This window comes from Curcuma longa, chromosome 18, assembly GCF_044706935.1.
Source record: "Curcuma longa cultivar G26 ecotype Majalengka, Jawa Barat chromosome 18, ITB_CL_G26_1.1, whole genome shotgun sequence".
Classification (NCBI taxonomy): domain Eukaryota; kingdom Viridiplantae; phylum Streptophyta; class Magnoliopsida; order Zingiberales; family Zingiberaceae; genus Curcuma; species Curcuma longa.
Genome location: NC_133878.1, coordinates 1,194,531 through 1,200,741, shown reverse-complemented (window position 1 = coordinate 1,200,741; position 6,211 = coordinate 1,194,531). Strand labels below are relative to the sequence as shown.

The following is a 6,211-nucleotide window of genomic DNA, read 5'->3' as shown; positions in this document are numbered from 1 at the left end:
CTGAGTCAATATTCAAGCCTAATAATTTATAATTTCTTTCTACAATTGATTGTTGGCATAATCAACCACTGATCAAGATTGACAAAGCTCGAGCTAACTCGAATTGAATTTAGATGTTTGATCAATATATTTAGTTGGTTGAGCAAAGAGACAAGTAGGTCAACATTGATCAGATATTTATTGTTGGATAAATCTAAGTGGATCATGATTAATTGAGAACTTAGTAGTCAGAAGTCGATGACAGATTCTTATTGCGAAGCATGCTCCAGTTGTTAATGGAGGTTGTAGATGTTAGCGTCGGTGGTATAGCAGCCTAAGATCCTCACGAACTCGGTGGTCAGGGAGATCTCTTCGATGGCCTCCTTCACCTTCACGTCCTCCGGCAAGCCCTCAAAGTCCACGTAAAGGGCATAGGGAAACGGGCTGAGCATCCCCTTCCTCGCCCTCACGTCCAGGATGAACACCAGTGATTTGTCTGCCTTCGATGATGAGTTGATCACCTCCAGCTTTATCAGGTTGATGTTCCTCCGTGTGAAGGCTGAGAGCACCTTGAGAATTAAGCACCAGCGTGGAGCCTCCCTGGTAGGCCACCACCATCGATGTCTACGAAGCCACCGCCTTTGGGCGCATGGAGGAGAGGGAGGTGGGGCTAGGTGAGGATGAGGAAGCGGCAGGGGCGACTCAAGTCTTCTAGAGGCCCTAGGCGAAAATTATTTTTAAATAATTATTATTATTTAAAAAATTATCTGTCACCCTTTTTTATTCGAACTTGAGATTGACAATGACAGATTTAAAATTTTTTTAAAACAAATTAAAATATTAATTTTAAAAATAAATTTTTTATATAAAATTAAATTTTCTAGCGAGATGCAAAATTATTAATTAAATTTTCATATTCAAGTTTTAATAATAAATTTTTTTCAATTGATAACATTGCAAAATTATTTAATCTTTCTTGAGACATAGTTGAACATAAATAAGACTTTATTAATTTTAATTTTGAAAAACTTCTTTCCGCTGAAGCTACACTAACAGGTATGGTAAGTAATATTCTATAAGCTATCCATACATTAGGAAAAGAATTTAATTTTTTTATAAGATTTAATACTTTAAGTGCTATTTTTAATTCTGGATTTATTATTTCTTTTAAAACTTTCAATTCTAAAAATAAATCTAAACCATCAATATCTTGTGACATATCATGTGTTAAAAAGTTTTCAAGATTTAAACATTTTTCTTTTAAAAAATTATTATCAAGAAATTTTAATTTCTCTACCTCATATAAAAAATTAAAATTATCTTCGTATATTTTAAATTGTTCAAACCTACTTTGAAGTGAAGAAATAGCATGATTAATTGTTGGGTTGCAAGAGTGCAAATATAGTCCCACATCTAAAGTACATGAAAAAAATCATGGGGTTAAAAGGATGGAAAGTATCTCCATTGGTATGAGGCCTTTTGGGAGAACCCAAGAACAAAGCTATGAGGGCTTAGGTCCAAAGTGGACAATATCATACTATTGTGGAGATATTTTAATTCCATCGGTACTAACAAGTGGTATCAGAGCGAGACTACTATTCACCGGACTAATTGCCGGATGAGCCATGATCCAGATCTAACCATGTGGTTTGAACTTTAAACAAAGGAAGTGGGTGCTCCCGTGTCTGAATCAAGAGGACCAGACACCAGGTGAGAAGTCCTAATAGATCGGGTGGGCTGAGGGGCAAAAGTCTTAGTTGCGACTAGGTGAGAAGTCCTAGTAGGTCGGGTGGGCCGAGGGGCAAAAAGTCCTAGTAGGTCGGGTGGACCGAGGGACAAAAAGTCCTAGCTGCGGCTAGGTGGAAAGTCCTAATAGGTTGGGTGGACCGAGGGGCAAAAAGTCCTGGTGGATTGAGGATTCAAACATCAAAAAACGACGTTGAGGGGGCCTGTGGTCCTTTGTTTGAGGGGGGGGATTGTTGGGTTGCAAGGGTGCAAACATATTCCCACATCTAAAGTACATGGGGTTAAAAGGATGGAAAGTATCTCCATTGATATGAGACCTTTTGGGGAGAGCCCAAGAACAAAGTCATGAGGGTTTAGGCCCAAAGTGAACAATATCATACCATTGTGGAGATATTTTGATTCCATCGGTACTAACATTAATAATATAATTAAAGTAATTGATTTTAAAAGATTCTTCTAGTGATAGTTTTACTTCATTAGTTATATTCTCATCAAACCGTTTATTTTTTCTGATTACACGTTTTTCACAAAATTTTAGTTATATATTCATTTCATTTGCTATTTCTTTAGCAGAAATCATAGCAGATATGAATCCATTTTCTTTATACTCATTCAAAAAACAAATAAGACCTTTTAATTGATCTAATGCAATAGGAATGTTCATATCTTTAAATTGTAAAAATTTACTAATAGTATTAACTGCGAATAATATATCATACCAAATAACCATACCTAATAAAAATTTAAAATTTTCAATCTCATATGTTGCTAAAGAAATTGCTTTACTTTTTGTTTTAGGATCATCACTAGTCTCTGCAAGTCTGTATAAAGCTTCTCTTATTTGTGGAGCTTGATATTTTATAGCTTTAACACTTTCAAGACGACTTTCCCAACGTGTTCGTGATAATAGTTTTAGAGTTAATTTAGAAACATGATCTTATAAGACTTTCCATCTTTTGGTAGAAGAGGAAAATAATGAGTAAATACGTTGTATAACACCAAAAAATATTATAGCACTAGGACAAGAATTAGTCATATCATATAGTACTAAATTAAGACTATAACAACCACATGGTGTATAAAAAGCTCTAGAATTTATATTTAACAGTCTTTTTTGTACACCTTGTTGTTTACCCTTCATATTAGATACATTATCATATCCTTGTCCTCTTATATCATTTACATCAAGTTTAATTTTTTTAATATAGTGATAAGCGTATGAAAAAGTCCTTTTCCTAATGTATCATCTACTTTTAAAAATTCTATAAAATATTCTTCTATTTTGATTGGACTTGTTGAAATATCTACATATTTTAATATAAGAGACATTTGTTCTTGATGACTTATATCTGGAGTACAATCATGTATAATAGAAAAATATTTTTCTTCCTTTATTTTTTTAATTATAATATTTTTTATTTCTATTCCTAATATATTTACTAACTCGTTTTGTATATTATGACGAAGATAATGATTATAAATTTCATCATTTTGAATGTAAGATACCGGAAAATTTTAACATAAATACAAAAAGATTCGTCTCGCGAAGACGAACCAAACGAAACTTGGTTGGACCAAATCGGAGATCGTTTGACCCCTGAACCAAGCGAACCAAACTTGAGTTGGTTTGCTACAGTACCGGTTCATATCAGATTGAGTTCGGGTTTGGGTTCGGCTGATTTAGGCTGGCTCGGCCAAATCAGTTGGATTAATGGTTTAAGGTTAATGGATATTGGATTCATCCCTCACTACCCGTTAAGCTGAAACCCGTCCGATAAGAAACCTATAGTGCCCTTAAATCGCGACCTCGCGATCGGCCACTTCGCCTCCTTCCCATCGCGAGTGCTGCCGTCTCTGTTCTTCGTCGCCGACGCAAGAGCAGCCGCAACTGTTGATCGACGCCGGAGCTAGGAGCCAAGGAAGGCATCCCGGCAGCCAGATCTGGAGGTGGAAGCTTGGAATCTCACGGGAGGAGCCTTGGGGGGGTCGGCGTGTTGGTGATCTGCGGCGGCTCTAGAGGCGGATCGAGGGAAGAAGCGATCGGTAAGGGTTTTGATTTGAGTTCGTTGGATTTCTTCGATGTTCTTTAGATCGGGATTTGCTTCCTTCCCACAGTGGATTCGGTTGAAGAGTTGGATTGGTTCCGGCCGCAAGCAAGAAAGAGGATCAGAGAAGAGGAAATCGAGAGGTAAGGAGAAATCTAACTTTCGGTTTCTTGAGTTGGAATTTGTTAGATGGTTTGCAATCTTTGTAGATTTAGATGGTTTCCACAGATCAGTGATGTGAGTTGATATCGGTGGAAACAATCGGTTGTTGGGTTGCGACCGAAAGGAGAAGGAAGAAGGGAAAGAAACTTAAGCTTGGATCTTGGGCTTGAGTTGAATCCAAGCTGAGGTAGGTCTCTCGGGTTTGATTGTTCTTGGTGAACAATAAGCTTGTGGGTTGATTTACTGATTGGTAGTTCCTTATCTCAGTTTGTGTGATTTCGGCGGTTGAAAAAGAAACCAGTTCAGAGCTGGAAATTAGAGTTGGAATCTAAGGCACCATTTTGAGGTGAGCTCATTGTTGATTATAGTTGAGTAGTTCGAGACTGGTTGGTTGGATTAAAGTAGGGAATTTATTTATTGTGATTTGATACAGTATTGCCATAGTAAGTATTATGATGTTCCTTATTGCAGGACTGTGATTTGAGTTGATTGGTTGCGGACGTTATCAGATTCGGATCCTTTGCGATTACTCGCAACCAATCGGAAGGCGGGTACCTTGACTTATCCTTATAGATAGGTCTTTACAATATGTGTAACTGCTAGCTATCAGTAAATCATGTTTCTGTTCGTAGTTACTTCACTTGATACTTTGATCTACTTTTTACATCAGTCCTTATTGCTATTTGATAGTATCAGATACTTATTCATATTGTGGATATCAGTTAGTTATTTATCTTGCTATCATCTGATTCCTGTGCCATGTTTGGTTATTCGATCCTTATTGTTATTTGACACCACCTGATACATGTTCATATGCTTTAGCTTGGTTTATCTTACTCTGTATCGGTGTTTATGCTGGATGTGAGATCTTATATCATTCTGATTATTGGAGCATATGACATGGACCGGTAGTTGGATAGGTGGTACATGGACCATACTTATAGATATGTAGTGGGATATATGATGCATGGATTAGTGTCATACATCATGCTTGCATATATTGCATACTGACGTGTGGGATTCCATTGTTGTTGAGTCCGACGTCAGTTACATGCGGGCTACCAACCCAAAGGGTGTGTGTAATTGCATGTCTTGTGATCATCTGCTCCTGCTCCTATTTTAGTTGAGTCGCTCCTATTATAGTGGTAGCACAGTTTGAGTCCGTCACTCGTATATGATTTACACACACACTCCACTCATGGGTTAGTGGAACCTTTAGGTTGGTGCATACTTGCCCTGACAAGAGTCCGCTAGGCCATCCAGGATAGTGGTTTCATAGCGTGGTAGCATACAGGGATCCCTCCTCTGTCATGGTGACCAGGAGATGAGAGCTTACTCGCCCACTTATGATTTGGGTTACCAGGATAGGTGTACACCTTGAGGACATCCTGTCCACTCGGTCACGCAGGAGCGGTGACGGCAGAGTGCACAGAGGTCACAGCCCTACCCACTCGACTTCATCACTGTGGATGAGTACTCAGACGGGCTTTAGTTCCCACGCAACCTCACCGCTAGAGGGGTGACTGATCTGACTGGCGTCAGGGGTGACCAGGACATGCATTGCACCATGTGCATACTGCACTATTGCATTTGTTTGTGATTGTTGCACTTGTTTGATGCACTTGGATGACATGCATATACAGGAGACCTATGTGTTGGTTTGGGGATTTCCTTTCACCTTACTATTGTTTATCGGACTCTGGTATGTACAGATCTACTGTTATTCAGTTTTCTACCTTATTTACATTCCAGTAGACTGTACAGCATGATATTACTGTTGATAGCTTTTATACACATATCTGCTAGATACCCGCTGAGTTTCTTTTGGAACTCACCCTGTTTACCTATATTGTTATTTCAGGTTGATGTCGTCTGGAGAGCTGCACTGCTAGTCCTGAAACCGATGAGTTTTGATTTATTTCCGTTACAGTATTATTTGTATTTGGACTTATTAGACATCTTGGAGTGTTTGTCCATTCGAGTATCTGGTTTCCGCTGATTCGATGTTTGTTTCCATTTTGAGTTGTCTATCGGATTTTTGGACGGATTTGATATGCATGCGTGGTTGTGATACTAGATTGTTGATGATGTTAGTGATCGTGTGGGTCACTTGGTGTGGTTGTGTGTAAATGACCGTGGTGGTCATTTTATTTACTTTTATCTGTCATTATATATCCATAGCCTGTTATGGATTCATTATATGTGTATGTATTCAGGGAAAGTCAATTGTTACAGGGGAGATGCTGCCGAAATTTCTCGGAAAGCCGTCTCCCGGGGCG

At 38.4% G+C, this 6,211-nt stretch overlaps 1 long non-coding RNA gene across 1 annotated transcript; it reads left to right on the top strand.

Annotated features, from left to right (window-relative positions):
* The first annotated feature begins 4,406 nt into the window (after positions 1 to 4,406).
* Positions 4,407 to 6,085, top strand: LOC141812055 (uncharacterized). Its single transcript, XR_012600234.1, has 2 exons — positions 4,407 to 4,479; positions 5,794 to 6,085. It is a non-coding gene; the product is annotated as an uncharacterized LOC141812055 (long non-coding RNA).
* Positions 6,086 to 6,211: the final 126 nt, after the last annotated feature.